Below are 22,534 nucleotides of genomic sequence, written 5' to 3' on the forward strand. Positions count from 1 at the left end.
CTGCCTGGGTATGCATTGGGCTTGTGTTTAAATCCTACATGTGTCAGAGCATCTTGCTGGATCTAAAACCTTTGAATGAATAGTAAAACAAGAGGCTGAGAAATCAGAACACTTATCCAAAGAATGAACTAGTATTTACCCTGAACCCTTGTCTATGAGCAGAAATGCTCTGTGCTTTTTAATTTATTCTTATGGCAATTTTTTCTCTCAGTTTGCACAATAGAGCCCAAAGCAGGATGGTAAGCATGGGTTAGGAATTTCTTGTGTGTATATGTCTGTGTGTGTGTGTGTGTTTCCTCAAATCAGTTTCAAAATCTTCATTTGCTAGCTCTTCTATCGTGGCTAATTATGTCAGACATCCATGTTCTGTCATGCCTCAGTCATTCAAAAAGCAAAAATATTTCTGGGACTGGTAACTAACACAATTGGTCATTTGAGTTGAAGTTGTAACTTTTTACAGTATGAAATATGCGGAATTGTTTATACTCAGGTTAATAATTAAGGGAGAAACACATTCCAGTTCAGGGTCAGATTAAGAAAGAACATGATATATGTTTGGGAAAAGAAACTAAGATTACTTAAGTGCCTATTCTGTACCAGGCACTTTACATACATTATTCTATTAATTCCCACAAAACCCTACATTATTTTCCTTATTTTAAAGATGAGATATAGAGAAGTCATTTGACTTTTCTACGGACTTTTAGCTAGTAAGTAGTGAAATTTAAATTTTAGGGTTGTGCTGCAACAAAATTGGAGAGAATTTCAGCAATTTTTATTAACAAAAATCCACCAACAGCAAAATCATTTGTGAAACCCATTAAAAAGTGGAAATTGTGGGGCTCCACCCAGATATACTTAATCAGAATTTCTGGAAGAAGTGCCAGGGAATACCCTGTGTTTCTTATGTACCCCAAAGTTTGAGAGCCATGGCCACAGTATAATTGCAAATTATGCTCTAATTATTTTGCAGAATGCATTACGTTATCCTGCGATTAAACCACCTTGAAGCTCAGCCTTATTTTATCACCTACTACTTCTGAATCCCTAGGGATTTGGTCACGATTTCTGAAAACTCTGTATAAAGAATGTATCAGATGATTAAATTTTATACTTAAGTTGGGCCACAAAAAACTAGCATTTTTTCTTTAGACTAAGTTTATGGGGTCGTGATACAAAACAGTGGCAGAATATGAAAAACAAAAGCTAAGAAATGTTCTATGTGTGTGCATTTATGGCAAAACCACAACTGTTCTGCATCTGGTTACTGTGGTTTCTTAATGGTTGATACTAGTTTAACTGAAGCTTGTAGATTTTTCCTCCCACCCTTTCTGAGGGATTGATAGTTGTGTTCTAATCCTCCCAACCCCTGCCCCTTTTTTGGCAGCCCTTAGACATAGTTTATCCCTTGAATGGCTTTGAGAAAACTGAATGAGTGTTCCCAGAATCCCTCGGAAGGTTATTGCCAGAAATTTAATTAAAAGATAAATAGAGATAAACAAAAATCAAGTACAAAACAACATTAAGAAAACACAAGAAAGGGGAAGATAAGAATGGAGAATTTGTAATGGTCCGTTTTTTCCATAAACCCAAATAAAGAAGTCATGCCCTAAATATAATAGAGCAGAAATGACAGGATAAAAGAGAGGAGGTCAGTTTATGCTCTTCCTACAGTGTCCCTTACCAAAAACAGAAACATGTTAATGTAGAGAGGTACGAGATACGGATTTTTGCATCAGTTTGCTTTTTCTTTGATAATAACTGAGTGCATCCTAAAATAAGAGAGTCCAAGGTTAGGAGTTCAATCTAGGATATTTATTCTGAGTTTAACAAGTATTTATTGAATGACCTCTATACTGAAGCCTTTTAATTTTGAAATACTGAACTCTCAGGGAAGTGAGGAGGCATGAGTTCTTGCTCCATTTAATTGTGTGACTTCAAGCTGGGCACTTATTTTTTCTGATGTTCAATCTCTTTGTAAAAGGAAGCATCAAGCCAGGTATTTTTTTAGGTCCTTCCTTTCAAGCCCAATGAGTCTGTGTCTGCATTTACAATTCTGCCACAAGGAAGGCTAAAGGTTTTCATTGGTGGCTTAGGAGATTTTGAGGGAGGTTATCATAAGTTTGTTTAAATTGCAGAAAGATCAATTGCACAGATTCTTAAAGCCAACATTATAGTCATTATTTTTTGGACAATATTTTCAGTAAATATCAGTCCAATCAAGGTCCCTATTTGGCATCTGCCTATTTCTGAGACCAATTATTAAAGTTTGTTGTTCTCCTGATTTAAAAAAATGCTAATACGGAAGTTGCAAAGTGGAGAGGAGAAAGTGGTAAAATATTTGCATCCTGATCACCCTGAGGTGATATCTTCTATGCATACTATTGTATTACACTTAGTTTTTAAGCTTTACTGAGTTTTAATTGACATACAACAAACTGTACATATTTACAGTATACAATCTTATAAGCCTCGACATATGATGTATGTTCACACATCCAATGTAATCTATGAGTCCATCACTACAATAAAGATAATAAACATACACAGCACTCTAAAAAAAATCTTTATGCCTTCTTGTCCTTCCTTTTTGCTTCTCCTGCCCACAATACTCTTCTCACTTGCCTACCTGGTTGTTTCCAGGCAACCATTGATCTACTTTCTGTTGCTATACATTAGTTTACATTTCATAGAATTTTATGTAATTAAAATTATATAGTATGTACTCTTGATTTTCTTCTTGGTTGTTTCAAACCACACAATTATTTTGAGATTGTCCATATTGTTTCATGCATTAAGAGTTAATTCCTTTCACTGCTAAATAATATTTCATTCCATGAATATAACACAATTTGTTTATTCATTTACCTATTGATGGACATTGGGGTTGATTTCATTTCGGGGCTACTAAAAATACAGCTGTTATGAACCTTGGTATATAAGTCTTTGTATGGACATATCCTTGCATTTCTCTGGGATAGATAACAGGGAGTGGAATGGCTGGTTCATACAACAGGTATATGTTTAACTTTATTAAGAAGTACCAAACTGTCTTCCAAAGAGGTTGTTCCATTTTATATTTTCACCAAGAATGTGTGGCCCTTTCATCATTATACAATAAATTCCTTGTTGCTGATAATATCCTTTGCTCTGAAATCTACTTAGTCTGATATTAATATAGCTATTGCAGCTTTCTTTTGTTAGTGTTATCATGGAATATCTTTTTCCATACTATTAACTTATTTGTGTCTTTATATTTGAAGTGCATCTTTTGTAGGTGTCACATACTTGGATCTTAATTTTTCATTCAAAATTATTATCTTTGCCTTTTAATTTGGGGTATTTAGACCATTTACACATTATGTAATTATTAATATGGCAAGGTATAATTCAGCCTTCTATCTGTTTTCTCATTGTTCTGTATGTTCTTTGCTCCCCCTTTCCTCTTTGTCTGCCTTCTTTTTGGATAAGCTGAGTATTTTTTATGATTCCATTTTATCTGATTTGTTAAGATCATTATCTGAAACTCTGTTTTGTTTCCATAGACAATACCTTAGGGTTTATAGTATATACTTTTAACTTATTACAATCTGCCTTCAAGTGGTATTATACATTTCACATGTAGTATAAGGACCTTATGATAGTTTATTTCTATTTCTCCCCTCTTGGGCTTTGCGTTATTACTATCATACATTTACTTCCACATATCTTATAAACCTTACACTTTTATTATGTTTGATTACACAGTGAATCCTTTTTTTTAAATATTTGAATAATAACAAACTAATCATTTTAACTTTGTGTAGATCCAATTTCCAGATGGTATCAATTTCCTTTTGTGGGAAGGACTGCTGCAACATCTCTTGTAGTACAGAACTACTGGTGATAAATTCCTTCCATCTTTTGATGTTGGAAAAAGCTTTTATGTCACACTTTTTTGTAAGGTATTTTCATTGGGTATACAATTCTAGAGTTTTTTCTTTCTTCTTCTTTCAATACTTTAAAAATGTTGCTTTGCATTGTGTTTGACAAAAAAAAAGTCTGCTCTCATTTATCTTTGTTCCTCTGTATATTTTGCAATATATTTCCCCGGTTGCTTATAAAATTTTCTCATTATAATCGGTTTTCAGCAACTGGATTATGATGTGCCTTGGTGTAGTATCCTTCACACTTCTCGTTCTTGGGGGGTTTTGAACTTCCTAAAGATTTATAATTTTCCTAAATTTGATTTTTTTGGATCATCATTTCTTTAATTTTCTTTTTTGAATTCCTACCTTCCTTTGGGAATATCAATTACACATATATAAAGTTGTTTGAAGTTGCTTCACAGTTTACTGATTCTCTGTTCTTTTTTGTTTTTCACTCGTTTTCTCTTTGTGTTTCATTTTGGATAGTACCTATTACTATACCTTCAAGTTCTGCAATGTTTAATGTTTAATGTTAATCTGCCATTAATCCCATCAATGTTTTTTTAATCTAGATTTTATCTCCAGGATTTATTTTCTGATTTTTGCCTCTAGAAGTTGATAATGAGTCTTTTAAAAAATATATTTTTCATCTTTCTATTTAGCATGCTCGATATTTCCTCCAGCTTTTTGAACACATGAAATAAACTTTTAATAATTTTCTAATGTCCTTGTCAGCTAATTCTAATGTCTCTTTCAGTTCTGGATTAGTTTTCTTTGATTGACTTTTCTCTCCATTGCAGGTAGTATTTTTCTGCTTCTTTGCTTGTCTGGTAATTTTTGATCGAGTACAAGATATTGTGTGTTTTGCCTTTTGGGGTTTGATACATTTTCGTATTCTAATAATTATTCTTGAGTTTTGCTTTGGGATACAGTTAAATAATTTGAAAATAGTTTGATCTCTTCTGCCATAAGATTTTTTAGGCAAGACCTGAGTGGTGTTTTCTCTAACTCTAATTATTCCCCAGTACTAAGGCAAGCCTCTTCTGAGTACTCTATCCAATGGCTCATGAATTATGAAGTTTTCCTCTCTGGTAAAGGATTGGGCACTATTCCTGACCCTGAGTTGGATCTGACTACTGTTGCGTCAAAGTCAAAATAAAAACTTAGAGACAAATCTCTAAATTTAACATTTTATTTCTGAAGAAAGAATTGCAATTCAGGGCATACATGCAGACCAAGTGGTCTTCAATAGTCTGAAAAACAGGGAAGGTTGGGAGTTTTATAAAAAAGAGGGATATTACCTGTGGTCTTGAGACAAAGTTCACTTATAGGAGTAAAAGTCTGGGAAGCTGGTAAGCTCCAACTGGTGGCCCACGGCTGTGGGCAAAATTAGTCCTAGAGTTGCAGCAAATTATCTCAGCATTAATAGATGAAACTAGTTCAGGTTACAGCAAGCAGTTTCAGTAGCCAGTCTCAGCAGATAATTTCATTCTTGGAGCTATGTTATGTTACCTAAGTGCTTCTCCCCCTTGACTTCTTGACTCCGTTTAGTTTGGTTTAACAAAAATGACCCAATTCCTATCATCAACTTTCACAGTTGCTTCTATACTTTTGAGTATTTCTTTCCCAAGTCTCGGATAGTTTCTGCACACATATGTCCTGATCATTATTCAGCTTAATACTCAAGAAAGATCCTCTGCTGATGTCAGGATTTTGCTTCTTTGTAGCTCTCTCTTCTCCAGTACTCTGCCTGTAAAATTTAAGTCTCTTGGTGGTCTCTCCATCCTCTCAGTTTCATCTCATCAGCTCAAGGGTTTATATGGTTCTACCTGTGTTTTACCTTATTGCACCAGGGCCTGGAAACTCGAGGCAATGAGTTTTGGCAATCACAGGGCTCCCCTCATTTGTTTGCCATCTCTTACTGATCAGTGTTATTCATTACCTGATATGCAATATCTTGAAAATTATTCCTTCATTTACTTGTTCGGATTTTTAGTTGTTACAGACAAGAGGATAAACTCAATTCCTGTTACTACTTCTTAGAACCAGAATTCTTTTCTACTTTTTTAAAAAAATAACAATACTAAGTAAAAGAGAGGGTGAGAGAATAGAAATCATCAGGAAAAAAAAAAAAAAACCAAGAAAAACTTCTACAGCATTTTTGGGAAAGGAATAACCTTAATGAGTCTGAATGAACAAATTTTTGAATGTATAAATGAAAGAAGTTATTATAGGCTTTTAAAATCATTCTCTCAGAAAGACTCAAGAGTAGCTTCAAGAAATGCATCATTTACAAGCATGCTTTGTAACTTTCTCCCCAGTATCATTACTTTTATATATTCTCAATGCAAAATATAAGAGTGAAAATACCCTTCTAGGTATACAACTCTGTGTAGTTTTAGAACATATAACTATTTCCCCTGCCCCAATTTGGCTGAGCTAATCCACTTACTATGCATCAGGTTACTTGCATCAAAGGCGACTGCTGATGGCAATGAGACTGAATGCCTTTCCATGAGACCCAAGTCACATCTTTTGTGGATGATGCAAATGATCATTACTGTTGATGAATTTTAAATAGAACAATCATTTTGATTGCTCTGCTGAGGTCTGACTCAGTAAGACAGCAAAAGCATTTTTCCCATCATGCAGAATTCTCAACAAATCTCAGGATTGTACCAGACATTTTCATGAAAAATTTGAAAAATGTCCAATGTTTCACATAGTGTTACAAAGTCAATACAACCCCTCTTTTATTTACCATGGTCTATGTGCATTGAATGGAAATGGAATATTGAGTAATAGAGAATAATATTAGACAGATTAAAATAAAACTTTGAATTTCATAGTTGGCTTTTTAATTTTCTCTCTCCTATATTTCAATTTCTTTTAAAAATTATTTATAGTGCCTCAAATTCTTTTGCAAAAGAAGGAGCAATAATACATCCACTAAATGTAAATAACAGTCCAGTCAGTTATAGCAGATGGCTGACCTGCTTGGAGGGCAGACACTTCACATCTTCAACAAGCAGAGAACCAATTATAGCCTGATATAATGCTATAGCTAGAAAGACCTTAGAAATTGCCTAGTTAAGGGATGGCACACATTTGGCATGTGGGTCCTCATTCCTCTGTCCTGTGTTTGTGGCAAATTTATCAGAAAACACTTTCCTACTGCATTGAGATTCATCTCAGCTGTCTCCAGTCAGTACCCCAGGCAACCACTACTAATCACTAAAAGTAGGACTGCAAAATAAATCCTATTAGTCATTGAGAATCTCGTCTATTCTCTTAATTTCATAAATATGAGAACTGAGGCTTTCAATCAGCTGCAGCACTAAAATTGTTACTAGGTTCCTAACTCTGAACACAGTAATTCCAGAATGTCGCCATAGTCTTAGAGGAGCAAACCACTTTGGCGTGACACAGGATGACAGGACTGGCATGGAAAGAAGATTAAGGGTCTTTCATCCTGTTCTGCTTATTGCCAGACTGAACTCAAGTATGAAATGGAAAATTTTTCCAAAAAAAAGAAAAAAGATTTTTAACTGATTTAGAAAACAAATTCTGTTGTTAAAGGATACTATTACTATTTTTTTTCATCACTTTTTGTTTGTTGGTATTTTGCCATCCAACTTTACACAGAACCAGAGAGGAAGAATATCCATAAAAAAGTATTACATTGAAATCCCTGATACTTCAAAACTCCCTTGTTCCAGTTCTTGATACCTGTAGTTTCTTTAGTAGATACACAGCTTATCAGTACATACTGAATGGTAATTCTGAAAATTAAATTCCAGTGGAGAGAAGGAACCCATTGAGTACAGTGTCACAACTCTCAAAAGATTATTTTCTAGGGCAATTTTTGACAAATGGAACGAAAGAGAAGTACATAGCAAGGGAGAGGATTGTAAATGAAGGTTGGGGCACCACAGGGTACTTTTTTAAAAAGCAATATTGAAGATAAAGGAGGATTAAGCAAGTTGTCCAAGGTTTTTCAGGTGAAATTGAATTTTGAACCCCAAATCCCTTGACCTGGTTCATGTTACATTCTACCACTTTACACCCAGCCCTGGCCACTCCTCAGAGATCCTCTCCATTACCAAAAACTACTGACTGAAGTTCAAAATAATAATCACTATTAAGTGAACACTTTTACTGAGTGCTAGGATATATATGCTTACTGCTTTTCATATGCACTACCTCACTTAGTATGCATAGAACACTTATAAACTTCATTCTTTTATAGATAATAAAATGAATCTAAGAGAAGTAGTTTGCCTAAGGACTCCTGGCTAGAAAGTGACAGAGCAGACTTGAATCATAATTCATCTAATTCTAAGACAAACTTTCAATCACTATAACTAACAATGTTTTCAGAATCAAGTAAAAGAAACTTAGTCTTGTTTTGTATGTCCCTAAGTATTAATAATACAATTATGAAATAATGTAAGAATTATAAACAATTTATACTTTCTCTACTTTTGCTAAAAATCAGTAAAAACGTGAAAGGATATGTAAATGTAAGATTATGGGAACAAGTAATGAAAAACCACCAAACCAAGGGCCAAATCATGACCTTCTATGCTTAAAAAAAAAACTCTGCTCAATGATATAGTTGGATATAAATTTTTTAAATTTCTTATGTTAAATATGATCATTTGTCACAAACCTCATTCTCATACTTACACACACAAGGACAATTCCAAAAATATATAATAAAGCTTCACAGCCCAAATGCATCCTCACAGAATTGAAGGTGAGCCTCTTTTTGGCTAGTTGAACAGTCAGAGTTAAGTCTGGGAGCTTTTTAAAGGCTGAGGACAACATGCATCTAAACATTTGTTTCATTGAAGGCTAAAGTCTATGGAGTAATGGTGGCAGTTTTTTCTGAAAGGAAGCTCTGAATCCATCAGTTGTTAGAAGTCAGAGGAAGTGGGAGAAGTGAAGATGCAAAGAAGATCAGAGTGTAGAAAGGAAGAGCTTGAACCTGGGGAGCTACTGTTAGGAAAATTAGTATTTTTTTTTAATATGTGGCCTGATGTTTTATTTATTTTTTAAATTTTCAGATAAAAACTTCATGTATTTATTATATACAATATGTTGTTTTGACATATTTATACATTGTGGAATGCCTAATTGAGCTAATTAATTTTTTTTTTTTTTTTTTTTTGAGATAGAGTCTCTCACTCTGTTTCCAGGCTAGAGTGCAGTGGCATGATCTTGGCTCTCTGCAACCTTTGCCTTCCAGATTCAAGTGATTCTCCTGCCTCAGCTTCCCGAGTAGCTGGGATTACAGACACCTGCCACCATGCCCAGCTAGTTTTTGTATTTTTAGTAGAGACGAGGTTTCACCATGTTGGCCCGGTTGGTCTTGAACTTCTGACCTTAGTGATCTAACTGCCTCAGCTTCCCAAAGTGCTGGAATTACAAATATGAGCCACTGTGCCTGGCCTGAGCTAATTAATATTTGCATTACCTTACATACTTATTTTTACGTGTGTGATGAGAACACTTAATACCTCTCTTAGCAATTTTCAAGAATGCATTGTTATTAAATATAGTCACCATGTCATACAATAGATCTCTTGAACTTATTCCTCCTTACTGAAATTTTGTATTAACCAACATCTCCCCAACTACCCAACTCCCACCCCACCCAGCCACTGGTAACAACCATTCTACTCTCTGCTTCTGTGAGTTCAACTTTGTTAGATTCTACATGTAAGTGAGATCATGCAGAACTTGTTTTTCTGTGCCTGGCTTATTTCACAGAATGAAAATACCCTCAATTTTCATCCACATTGTCAGAAAGGGCAGAATTTCCTTCATTTTTAAGGCTGAATTGTATTCTGTTGTGTATACATACCACGTTTTTAAATCCATTCATTTGTGGATGGACATAGGTTGATTCCAAATCTTGGCCATTGTGAATAATGCTGCAACAAACCTGGGAGTGCAGATATCTCTTCAACATACTCATTTCATTTCTTTTGGCTATATACCCAGTAGTGGGATTGCTGGATCATATGGCTGCTCTATTTTTAATTTTTGAGGAACCTTCATACTGTATTTCATACTGACTGTACTAATTTACATTCCCACCAGTAGTGTACAAGGTTCCCTTTGCTCCACATCCTCTCCAACACTCCTTATCTCTGTCTAATTGATGGCAGCCATTTTAACAGGTGTGAGATGATGTCTCATTGTGGTTTTAGTTTAGATTTCACTGATGATTACTGATTTTGATTATTTTTTGACATACCTGTTAATCATTTCTATATCTTCTTTTAAAAAGTATCTGTTCAAATTCTTTGTCCATTTATTATTTAGGTTATTTGTTTACTTACTATTGAGTTTTTTATGGTCCTTATATATTTTGGATTTTAACCCCTTGTCAGATGTATGGTTTGCAAACATTTTCTCCCATTTCATAGATTATCTCTTTACTCTGTTGATTGTTTTCTTGGCTGTGCAGAAGCTTTTTAGTTTGATGTAATCCCATTTGTCTGTTTTTGCTTTTATTGCCTATGCCTTTGGGTTCATATTCAAAGAATCATCGCCTAGACCAATGTCATGAAATGTTTCTCCTATGTTTTATTCTAGTAGTTTTACAGTTTCAGATTTTACATGAATCTTTAATCCATTTTGAGTTAATTTTTTACATGGTGTAAGATACAGGTGTCATTTCATTTTTCTGCATGTGGATATCTAATTGCCCACACACCATCTACTCAAGAGGCTATCCTTTCCCCCATTGTGTTTTTGGCACCTTTGTCAAAAATCAATTGACTGTAAATTTCTTAGCTCTCTATTCTGTTCCATTAATCTATGTGTCTGTTTATATGCCATACTCTTTTGACTACATATCTGTAAAAAAAATCAATCGACTGTAAATTTCTGAGTTCTCTATTCTGTTCCATTGATCTATGTGTCTGTTTATATGCCATACTGTTTTGATTACATATCTGTATAGTATATTCTGAAGTCAAGTAGTGTTATCCTTCCAGTTTTATTCTTTTTGCTCAAGAAGTATTGTCTGAAGCAATGGCCAATTATTTACTAACTGAGAAAGTATCACTAAAGGATAGCTTTCGATAAACATGTGCAGGCCTTACCCAGAACATTCTGTTTTGGGAAAAAATTTAAAAACTGCTAAGATTAAAATTATCCTTAGTAAATTCACACTAGAGGAATCATTTATCTTAAAGAACATGAGACCCAATGACATCCCTGCATATTATTGTGAAGTTTTAGCTACTTGTTTTAATTTCTTGCTGAAGTCTCAATAAAAGCCAAAAAAAAAAAAAAATTTAAAAAAGCCTTTGCTTGCTAGGTACGCATACAACAGACCAGATACTTGCCCTTAAAAGATGTAACATAGGCTGGACACGGTGGCCCACACCTGTAATTCCAGCACTTTGGGAGGCCGAGGCAGGTGGAGCACAAAGTTAGTAGTTCAAGACCAGCCTGGCCAACATGGTGCAATCCCGTCTCTACTAAAAATAGAAAAATTAGCTAGGTATGGTGGCAGGCGCCTGTAATCCCAGCTACTCAGGAGGCTGAGGCAGGAGAATTGCTTGAACCCAGGAGGCAGAGGTTGCAGTGAGCCAAGATCACACCACTGCACTCTAGCCTGGGCGACAGAACAAAACTCCATCTCAAAAAAAAAAAAAAAGTAACATACATGTATATGTGTGTTTGTGTCTGTATGTATGTGTATATTTATAAATTTATATATGTATAAACACTGAGCACAAATATAAAGGATAAAAATAATAAAAGATGGTATAATTAAGGTGCCAAATATGTGGGCCAACTAATAATGGCTTCTCAAGTTTTGAAGAAGAATCAGAGACTGATGAGAGAAGAATGGGCCAAAGAACCTATCTTATCATTTTATCTGAGAGGACACCTATAATCTGATCTGTCCAAATCTCCTGAATCTCTGGTCTAAAGTATCTGCCATTATATCAGACTATTAGGGAAAGACCTATTAAATAGAAATAATTAAGCTGACCATTGTAGGCACGGTAGAGCATTTTGACACTGATGTTCTCCTGGGCTTGGCTTACTGGAGGTATGTTAAATCTTGAGTCAATTGTGCCATCTTCAACAGTTAATTGGAAATGGCAAATATGACCAGTATCTGTTATAGGAAGTTTAATAGACCTGAAATAAGTTGCAAATGTATTATATCATTTATTTAAGTTATTCATTCAAAACACATTTTTCTGAACATCTACTGGGTTCTGGAAATTATGCTATGTTTTCTAGATTCAGAGGTACAAAGATGTGATCACTGGATTCAAGAAGTTCAGAGCTTTCTGAAGTGATAGACCACAAATAATTACAATATTAAGACTAACTGATGTAATGGAAATAAATACATACTGCAATGCCAGGGTCAGAAGAGGGTTTCCTAAGTCTACTAAGCACAGTCTGGGAAGGCAAGAGAAATTATTCATAGAAGGTTTAGGTAGAGAACTTGTCTGTACTTCTCTGTTCTGGGCAAATGCTGACAAAATCTGTTCTAGAGTACTGCATTTCTTGCTTCTACTATCTGTCATTGCTTTTTAATTTGAAAATCTATATAATAAAATATTTCAAACATGCATAAAAGTTCACAGAATATCCACCATTAAAAATTATACCCACCACCTGGAATCAACTAATATTAACATTTTGCCATATTTAGATTATTTTCACCTCAGATGATTATCATAGGAAAAACATGGAACATATAATTGAAGGCTTTTCCCATCTCATTCTCCTCTCTCCTCAAAGACACAACTCTTCTAAAGTTGTTATGCTTCCTTTTTGTAGTACATTTTAAAATAATTATCACTCATATATTTTTCATAAATTGTGTACATTACTTTATGAGTTTAACTTTTAAAAAGGTATCTTACTGTATACAAATTTTTATTTCACATTATGTTTCAGGTTTTTGTTGAAATATGTAAATGTGTTTAATTCACTTTGACTGCTGTATACTAGTCCATTATACATACATAATTGTTTTTCCATCCCCCTGTTAATGGGCATGTAGGTTGTTTCCAAATATTTGCTATTACAAAGTGGCACTGATTATCCTTATGCATGTTACGATGTATACATTTTTATGTTTCTCAAGGGTATCTATGAGGAGTTAAATTTGTAAGTCATTGCCAAATCCTTCTCCAACGAGGCTGCTATTTTTGTCACATTTCCCTCACATATGTTATATTCATACTTTTTAATTTTTGCTTTCCTCGTGGATGAGAAATATTATCTCTTAAATGTTTCATTGGTAATTAATATAGGTCTGACTATTTTTTCTTAAGATTTTTGGCCAGCTTCCTCTGCAAATTTTCACTTCATGCCTTTTTCCAGTTTTTTATCTGTTGTTTGTTTTTCTCTAACTAATTGGTGGAAGTTTTTTACATTTCCTGAATACTATTCCTCTCTTGGTTATATATCTCCAAGTTTGAGCCTTGTGTGTTAAAATACCCAAAAAGTGTAATCAAATCTATCAATCTCTTCTCTATGGTTTCAACCTTTGCATTTTATTTAAGAAAACTTTTCCTGCCTTATCACAAAAACTATTCTATATTTTATTAGTAATTTTATCTTTTTTTTTTTACATTTAGGTATTTGTTCCTCATGAAAATTTTTTGGCAATAGACCTAACTCTTTTCCACAGGAATAGAAATTTGTTCCGGTAGCTGTTAACTAAAAAGTCCATTATTTTCCAACTTAATACTACATCGCCTCTCACATACCAAGTTTTGTTTCTGCACTCTATTTTCTGTTTCATGTATCTATTCATTTATCCTGATATCAATATCACACTATTTTAAGTACTATAGCTGTATAATAAGTCTTCAATCATAGGTTGGGTTCCAGGGGGAGGAAAATCCTGAGATAGAACTTAGCATGAATGTTTATTAGGGATTCTTCTTTGAAATAAAACCTGTGGAAGGGAAAGAAAACAAGATGAATTGGGAAGACAGAGAAGTTGAGGTGTGATGCAGTCCCAGTGAAGGCCTCAGCCAACCTTACAGGAAGCTCTGGAGCTGGGACAGCTTTTCAGGGTTGTACCAAGCATGGATTAGGAAACTGCCCTGGACAGCCAACATGACCTTGAACTGGATGGCTCTTTTCAACTTAAGATATTTCATATATCTTAAGTTGAATTGCATTTAATATATTACATATCTTAAGTTGAAAACAGCCATCTAGTTCAAGGTCACACCCACTGTTGAAGGCAATATCTTAAGGCAGCTGATAACTAAGGAGTGCCTCTTGGCAGCACTATCAACATTTGGGGCAATAAGTTCTTCATATCTAAAAAGAGATCTGTGTGACACATCACATCCTCTTTTGTTTTCCTTATTTAAAATTACCTCAACCATTCTTGGCTCTTTATTGTCCATATGAATTTTGTAATTATCCTATAAAATTCTACAAAACAAAACACCTGTTGGGATTATGATTGGAATTTACTCAAATGCATAATTTACTTGCAGAAAAATGACATTTATAGTAATGAGTTACCCATTCACTGACCATGGTCTTTCTATTTATTTAATTCTTTTTTATGGCCTGCAATAATATTTTATATTTTCCATAATGTTTTTGCACATCGTTTGTTAAATTTATTCCTGGTTATATGAGAGTTTATCTCATTGTTTCAATTGTGAAAATTTTTACTATTATTAAATTTTCAAAATTGTTTCAAATTGTTTATAGGAATTCACTGATTCTTCTCTCTTGATCTCATACATGGCAACTTTGATGAACTCTTATTATTTTAATTTGTCTGTAAATCCACTTGGAATTTTCATATAGAGAAAAATATAGCCCATACTATTTATTTCTTTTTCTTAGTGAGATAGGACAATAAAGTGCAACATTGAATAGATGCAGTAATAGTTGGTATTATTATTCTGTTCCAGACTTTAAAGAGAATGCTAGGCCGGGCGCGGTGGCTCAAGCCTGTAATCCCAGCACTTTGGGAGGCCGAGACGGGCGGATCACGAGGTCAGGAGATCGAGACCATCCTGGCTAACACGGTGAAACCCCGTCTCTACTAAAAAAGACAGAAAACTAGCCGGGCGAGGTGGCGGGCGCCTGTAGTCCCAGCTGCTCGGGAGGCTGAGGCAGGAGAATGGCGTGAACCCGGGAGGCGGAGCTTGCAGTGAGCTGAGATCCGGCCACTGCACTCCAGCCTGGGCGGCAGAGCGAGACTCCGCCTCAAAAAAAAAAAAAAAAAAAGAGAATGCTAAATAATCTTAATCAGGTTAAGAAAGTTCCCTTCAAATTCTATTTTTTTCTAAAAGGATATTTTAAATTAATATTCTAAACATATTAGAGATAAAATATTAATGAGTTATTACTGATGAAGTCGACACATATTGAGTGTAAGCACTATTATTATCTACATTTTACAGGTAAGAAAATTAAAGGAAGTAACTTATCTAAGATCACACAGCTAGTAAATTGTAGTTAGGATCTGGACAATAGGTGGTGTCTTCAGAGCACATATGAACTAAGATACTTTCTCTCAAGCTCTCCAGCAAGCACATCCAACTTCCTCAACATTATTTACTAGTACTTAATTTTTAACTTAGTTTAACTTTGTTCCCAGATTTCCTTTTTGCCCAGAGTCCCAGACTAATGATACCTTGCCAATTCCAGACCCAACTTTACAAAAGAGGCAATCCTTTTATCATCCCAGCTTTGAGATCTGTGCGAAAATCTCAGTTCTATCTTTCAGCCTCTGGCAAAGGCCAAGCTATAATTCAAGCCCTTACATGGGCACTAAAACCCAGCTTCCTGGACATTGGAGTTAGGTCTGGAAAAAATACTTCCACTAGGCAGTCATTAGGACAATAGCTCACATGCTTACTATCCTGTTTTCATGTTTCATCTTTATTGTTTTATCAGCTAACGTTTCTCTTGATTGCATTTCATTATAATTTTTTGCTATATTGTTATTGAAGATTTCTATGTGTTTGGAGCCATGGAGGTGGGAGGCAAGGGAGGGTTCCTCAGTGTCATCTCCATTCCAGTATTGCTGGAACTTCCACCTCTAAGCTCTTCTTAACATTTCCCTGGCTTCTGCCTCTAGTCATTGTGTTAAACTGGCTCAAACACTTCAATTTTTCTTAATAATGCACAGATTTGCAACCATTTGTAATGCAGAAGAACAAGGTTCCCTCTGTGTGACACTTAGGTACCAAAGGAAGGAAAAAGCCATATTACTTGGGCCTAAAGATGGCACTTTCCATTGGAATAGATTTTCAGGCATTGCTCTGTACTCCAACCCACTGCCTCCCTCCTACTCTCAAGCCCTGTTGCTGAATCTCCCCCTCATGAAACCAGATTTTATGTATCTAATGACACACTGGATATCAGTGGCCCTGCAATCACTTTCTATTATCTGGCCTCTGCTGCCACTCATCCTTCCCTCTAGTGAGCCTCCCCACATCTACCACCCCCAGAAGACTCTGTCGATGCAAATCGATACTTGTTCAGGGATGGGGTGAGTGGAGAGGAATGTCACCTCACTGTACATTATGGACTTACGCAGTTTCAGCCCTGGCCCATCAAGACCCCTTTCTGTATACTGAAAACAAAGCAAGTAAAATCTGCGAAGGAACTTTTAAAAAATAAGAATAAATTAGCACTTTTGTTTCAAATGGAGTTGTTTACTCTGCAGCAAAGAGATTTCCCATCAGTTCTCCGTTCATAAAGGATAAGTAAAATGACTACATAAGACCTGAATCTGGGTCCTACCTTTCCAAGGCATTAAATCAGAATTACAAGACAGAAAGTTAAAGTCTAGATATAGTGTGACTATCTACAATTAAAAAGCTAATCTGAGTGAAGGCCACTTCTATTCACTTGGCAAGGACAAACTCCTTCAACAAATATATATAATCTATATTTATGTATAATCTATATTTATATATCATATCTAAATATATACATTATTTTCATCCATAAAAATTCACCTATTTTTGAGGAATATACAGTTCTATGAGTTTTAACACACACATAGATTCATGTAACTAATATCACAGTCAGGAAAAGGACAGTTCCATAATGCCCAAAATTCCTTTGTGCACCTTCTAAGAGTTATATCCTTCCCTCATCTGTGACCCACTCCCCCCATCCACACAACCACTGATCTGTTTTCTGTCACTATAGTTTTGCCTTTTCCAGGATGACATGCAAATCAATGATGTAGCATGTAATTTTTTAAAGACTGGTTTATTTCATTTACTAGACTGTATTTGGAATTAATCCATATTTTTATATGGATCAATAGTTTGTTTCTGTTTAATGCTGAATAATATTCCATTATTTGAGTTTGCTATAATTTGTTTAGCCGTTAACCTGTTGAAGAAAGTTTCAGTTGTTTTCAGTTTGGGGCAATTGTGAATAAATGCTGCTTAAATGTTTTTGCATGAGTTTTTATGTGAATGTAAGTGTTCATTTTTCTGGGTAAATAATTAGGAGTGGGATTTCTGGGTCATATAGTAAATGTAGGTTTAATGTCATAAGAAACTGACAAACTATTTTCTAGAGTTTTGCCATTATACCTCCCCACTGCAATATTTGAAAGCCCTCAGGATTCCCCATCCTTGCCAGAAATTGGTAGTGCCAGTTTTGGATTTTTTTTTTTTAACTTAGCATTCTGTAATGACTGTGTAGTGGTATGGCTGGCAAGTAAGCACACAAAAACTTGCTGAACATCATTAATCATTTGGAAAATGCAAATCAACCACTTAAAACTCTTAGAAAAGGGTATTAGGTTTTATACTAAAGACATAAGAAATATATCCTTCTGGGAGTGCAGTAATGTTAGAAGACTCTCAACTAGATATTGCCTATGAATAGGAGAAGGAAAAAGGAGCTCCAACAAAGATTTTGGAAGAACGCCTGGTCTAAAAATAAGAAAGCATACTCCACAGTGTTCTGAAAGTCACTTGCTGAGTATCTCTAATCTGTTGTTGGAAATCAGGTCTAGAATTGATTTTCCAATAATGGATTTTGACAACTGTTTAAAAAGTATTATTTTTGTAGTGAAAAGTGTTATTTTTCTGTGGTGTCTGAAAATTCAACAGTCCCTTCACCAAAGAAACAATGTTTAACATACAGCTAAATTAGGGGAAACTGAATTATGGGGCATCAGTCGAACCGAATGTTTCTATAAAGCTGAGACACTTCAGTGGTTTATGCAAGTGCCAGAAACTCGAGGTGAAATTATAGCCATAGGCTTAAGACCCTGCTGAAAGAACTTGTCTCCTACAAGTTATCCTCCCCTACTAGTTCCAAAAACCTCTGTTTCTTTGGCCTTCTCTAGTTTTTCCTCAGCTCTTTGCAACTGTGAACCTTTACCTCCCACTTACTTCTTAGTGAGCCTTGAAGGACTCCCAAGCACAGGCCTCCCAGTCCCTGGTTTCTCTTTGTGTCGCTTCCTCCCTCTGACTCTCCCCTAATCTCAACTTCAGGCTTCTAGCCAGGAGCACTTCCCCTTCTTTCAGCCAGACAGGCTTCTCAGGATTGAAGGGGCCATTTTTCTCTCTGTGGCCTCTGAAGGCTCCCACAGAGGTTCTCTAATTATCCCTTCCTACTCCAAGGATTCTTTTCTCCATTTGTCAGCCTTGACAGCACGTTTCTTTACTTTGAGCTTTGGCATCACTGTTAACTGAACTCCCCAGTTCACACCAAAGTCTCCCTTGAGTTACCTTTCTTTTCCCCTAGATACCAGTGAGTTTTCATCTGTTTTCTTTGACTACCTTTGTCCCAGTACACATTGTAAATTATTTATTTAAAGACATTTAAGTCCAACTCTAAATTGACGGCCCCATTGATCAATGAATAATTACCATGATCAGAATACATTTTCCATTTGCTTCATTGTAGGTCTGTTTTGGGAATGTAGTATCAGAACAGCACTTTGGAATCAGTTATTTTGATCTCTTCTTTCTGGATATATAATATTCTTCAAGAGGAAGGATGGCCTGAGAGAAGTTAAGATAGAAGCATGGCACTTTGGTCACACACAGATTCTAGTCCTTTTTCTTTCTTTCTTTTTTTTTTTTTTAGTTACTAACAAAATTGAGTTTTTTGGGGGTTTTTTTCTTTTTTTTTCATATTTCATTTTTTTTTTATTATACTTTTAGTTCTAGGGTACATGTACATAACGTGCAGGTTGTCCTTAACATGCCATCAAGTACTGTACTTTCTTTCCATCAACAAATCCAGCACCCTCAACAAGTCATTTCATGAGAATTTACTGGCTCCCAGTACAATCCTACCCCTCCCATGATAGGCCTGGTGTGTGAGTGTTCCCCTTCCGGTCCAAGTGATCTCATTGTTGGTTTCCACCTATAGGTAGGGAACATGGGATTATTTTAGTTTTCTGTTCTTGTGATATTTTGCTGGGAATATTGATGTTTCTGCTGCATCAATATCCCTTTCGGGACACAAACCATCCCTTTTTATGGCTGCACCAGTATTCATAGTGTATGTACATTTCTTGAAATCAGTCTGTCACTTTGATGGACATTTGGGTTGATTCAGAGTCTTTGCTATTGTGAATAGTACTTAATCGACATCACATTGTGTAATGAAAATATCCTTATAGCAGCATGATTTATAATCCCTTTGGGTATATACCCAGTAGTAGGATGGCTGGAGTCATGTAAGGTGCATCCTAATTCCTAAGATCCTTGAGGTCATGTACTGTTTCCATAATGGTTGGACTAGTTTACAGTCCCCCAACTTGAGTGTAAAGTGTATTTCCCTATTTCTCCATCCTCTCAAAAGCACCTGTTATTTCCTAGCTTACTAATGAGTAATACATTCTAACTGGTGAGATGGTATCATTATGGATTTTCAGTTGCATTTCCTCAGTAGTATTGTAGTGATAGTAGGCATTTTTCATGTGTCTGTGGCTTGTAGCAGATGTCTTCTTTTAGAGAAATGTCTGTTCATATCCTTGCCCACTTACTGGGTACTATATGAGAATGGAGGCAGAAATAAGGGTATTCTCTTTAGAACCAATGAGAACAAAGGGTAACACTTCCAGAATCTAGGACACATTTAAAGCAGTGTAGCAGAGAATTTACTCCCAGCTGATGCCCACAAGAGCAGGAGGAAAGAGATCCAGGTCAACTCACTCTAGCATCACAATTAAAAGAGACTACAGAGGCAAGCATTGAAAGCTATGGAAGGCCAAAAGGAAATAGCTAAGTCAGAGCCAGGGGACTGGAAGGATAGGGGTACAAAAGCCACTCCAAACTCAATAGATCCAGAGTTAGTTTTTGAAAAGATCAACAAAATTGGCAGACCGCTAGCAAGACTAGTAAGGAAGAAAAGACAGAATCAAATGGAGTACAATAAAATGAAATGAGGATGATATCACCCACCGGCCCCAGAAATACAAGCTGCCATCAGAGGAATACTATAAACACCTCTCATGGAAATAAACTAGAAATCTAGAGAATGGATATTCCTGGACCTCTTAGAGACTACACTAGGAAGGAAATTTGAATCCCTAGATAGACCAGCATGGCAAGCTCTAGAATTGGGGAGCCAGCCAATTATTAGCCTACCAGCCAAAAGTCCAGGACAGACAGATTCACATGGAATTCTGGGAGTACAAGAGAGAGCTGGAGCACCATTTCCTTCAGAAACTATTTCAATCAATAGAATAGAGAATCCTCCTAACTCATTTTATAGGGCCAACATCATCTGATACAAAGTATGGCAGGGGCACAGCAAAAGAAATTTTCTTAGACCAATATCCCTAGTAGACATCGATGCAAAATCCTCAATGGAAATGCATGGAAGCCAGTTCAGCACATCGCTCCTCCACCCACCACCATGATCAAATCAGAGCTACATCTCTAGGGATGCAAAGGCTGGATTCAACATTTGCAAATCAACATAGTCAACATATACAAATAGGAGACAAGACCAGAACCATGAGTATCTCAATAGATACAGAAACATGCAGGAATTCAACGGCCCTTAAGTAACAAAACTATCAATAAATTAGAGAGAGTGTTGATGGGGCGTACTATAAGAATAAGTAAAAAGGGCCTATTTACCTTGAAAATGAGCCCACATTATTATCATGCTGGATGGAGGCAAGAACTGGAAAAGATTCCCTTTAGAGGCTGGCTGGGACAGGGATTGCACCTCTCCTCACCCTGGCTCCTGTTCAGCAGAGTGACTGGGAAGTTCTAGCTAGGAGGCGAGAAATCAGGCCAAGAGAGAAAGAAATCAAAGAGTATTCAGTTAGAAGAAGAAGTCAAATTGTTCCTCTTTGCAGATGACATGATTGTGTATTTAGAAAATCCCATTGTCTCAGCCCAAAATCTCCTTAAGCTGATAAGCAACTTCAGCAAAGTCTCAGGATACAAAATTAATGTGCAAAAATCACAAGCATTCGTATACACCAGTAACAGACAAACAGAGAGCCAAATCAGGAATGAACTTCCATTCACAATTGCTTCAAAGAGAATAGAATACCTAGGAATCCAACTTACAAAGGATGTAAAGGACCTCTTCAAGGAGAACTACAAACCACTGCTCAGTGAAATCAAAGAGGACACAAACAAATGGAAGAACATACCATGCTCATGGATAGGAAGAATCAATATCGTGAAAATGGCCATACTGCCCAAGGTAATTTATAGATTCAATGCCATCCCCATCAAGCTACCAATGAGTTTCTTCACAGAATTGGAAAAAACTGCTTTAAAGTTCATATGGAACCAAAAAAGAGCCCGCATCTCCAAGACAATCCTAAGTCAAAAGAACAAAGCTGGAGACATCACGCTACCTGACTTCAAACTATACTACAAGGCTACAGTAACCAAAACAGCATGGTACTGGTACCAAAACAGAGATATAGACCAATGGAACAGAACAGAGTCCTCAGAAATAATACCACACATCTACAGCCATCTGATCTTTGACAAACCTGAGAGAAACAAGAAATGGGGAAAGGATTCCCTATTTAATAAATGGTGCTGGGAAAATTGGCTAGCCATAAGTAGAAAGCTGAAACTGGATCCTTTCCTTACTCCTTATACGAAAATTAATTCAAGATGGATTAGAGACTTAAATGTTAGACCTAATACCATAAAAATCCTAGAGGAAAACCTAGGTAGTACCATTCAGGACATAGGCATGGGCAAAGACTTCATGTCTAAAACACCAAAAGCAACAGCAGCAAAAGCCAAAATTGACAAATGGGATCTCATTAAACTAAAGAGCTTCTGCACAGCAAAAGAAACTACCATCAGAGTGAACAGGCAACCTACAGAATGGGAGAAAATTTTTGCAATCTACTCATCTGACAAAGGGCTAATACCCAGAACCTACAAAGAACTCAAACAAATTTACAAGAAAAAAACAAACAACCCCATCTAGTCCTTTTTCTGTTGTTGACTCATAATAGGACGTCAGAAAAGGCATTTAGAACCGTGCTTGTCTGTCAAGTGAGGATAAACTGCCTCTCAGGTTTCAGATGTGGAAGAAATTGCTAAATCAGTTACCTAACACATTGTGCTTTGTAGCTCATCCATTGTCAGCTACCTGAGCCAAGAGGTAGGAAA

The 22,534-nt window shown here is 35.9% G+C and overlaps 1 long non-coding RNA gene across 1 annotated transcript in view; it reads right to left on the bottom strand.

Annotated features, from left to right (window-relative positions):
* The window catches only part of LOC110744141, an 86,266-nt gene that overhangs the window by 26,456 nt on the left and 37,276 nt on the right, over nt 1-22,534 (bottom strand). The window contains exon 5 of the long non-coding RNA XR_002524346.2: nt 18,791-18,925. This is a non-coding gene — a long non-coding RNA (uncharacterized LOC110744141). The remainder of the gene's footprint in view (nt 1-18,790; nt 18,926-22,534) is intronic.

This window comes from Papio anubis, chromosome 11 (assembly GCF_008728515.1).
Source record: "Papio anubis isolate 15944 chromosome 11, Panubis1.0, whole genome shotgun sequence".
In the NCBI taxonomy this organism is placed as follows: domain Eukaryota; kingdom Metazoa; phylum Chordata; class Mammalia; order Primates; family Cercopithecidae; genus Papio; species Papio anubis.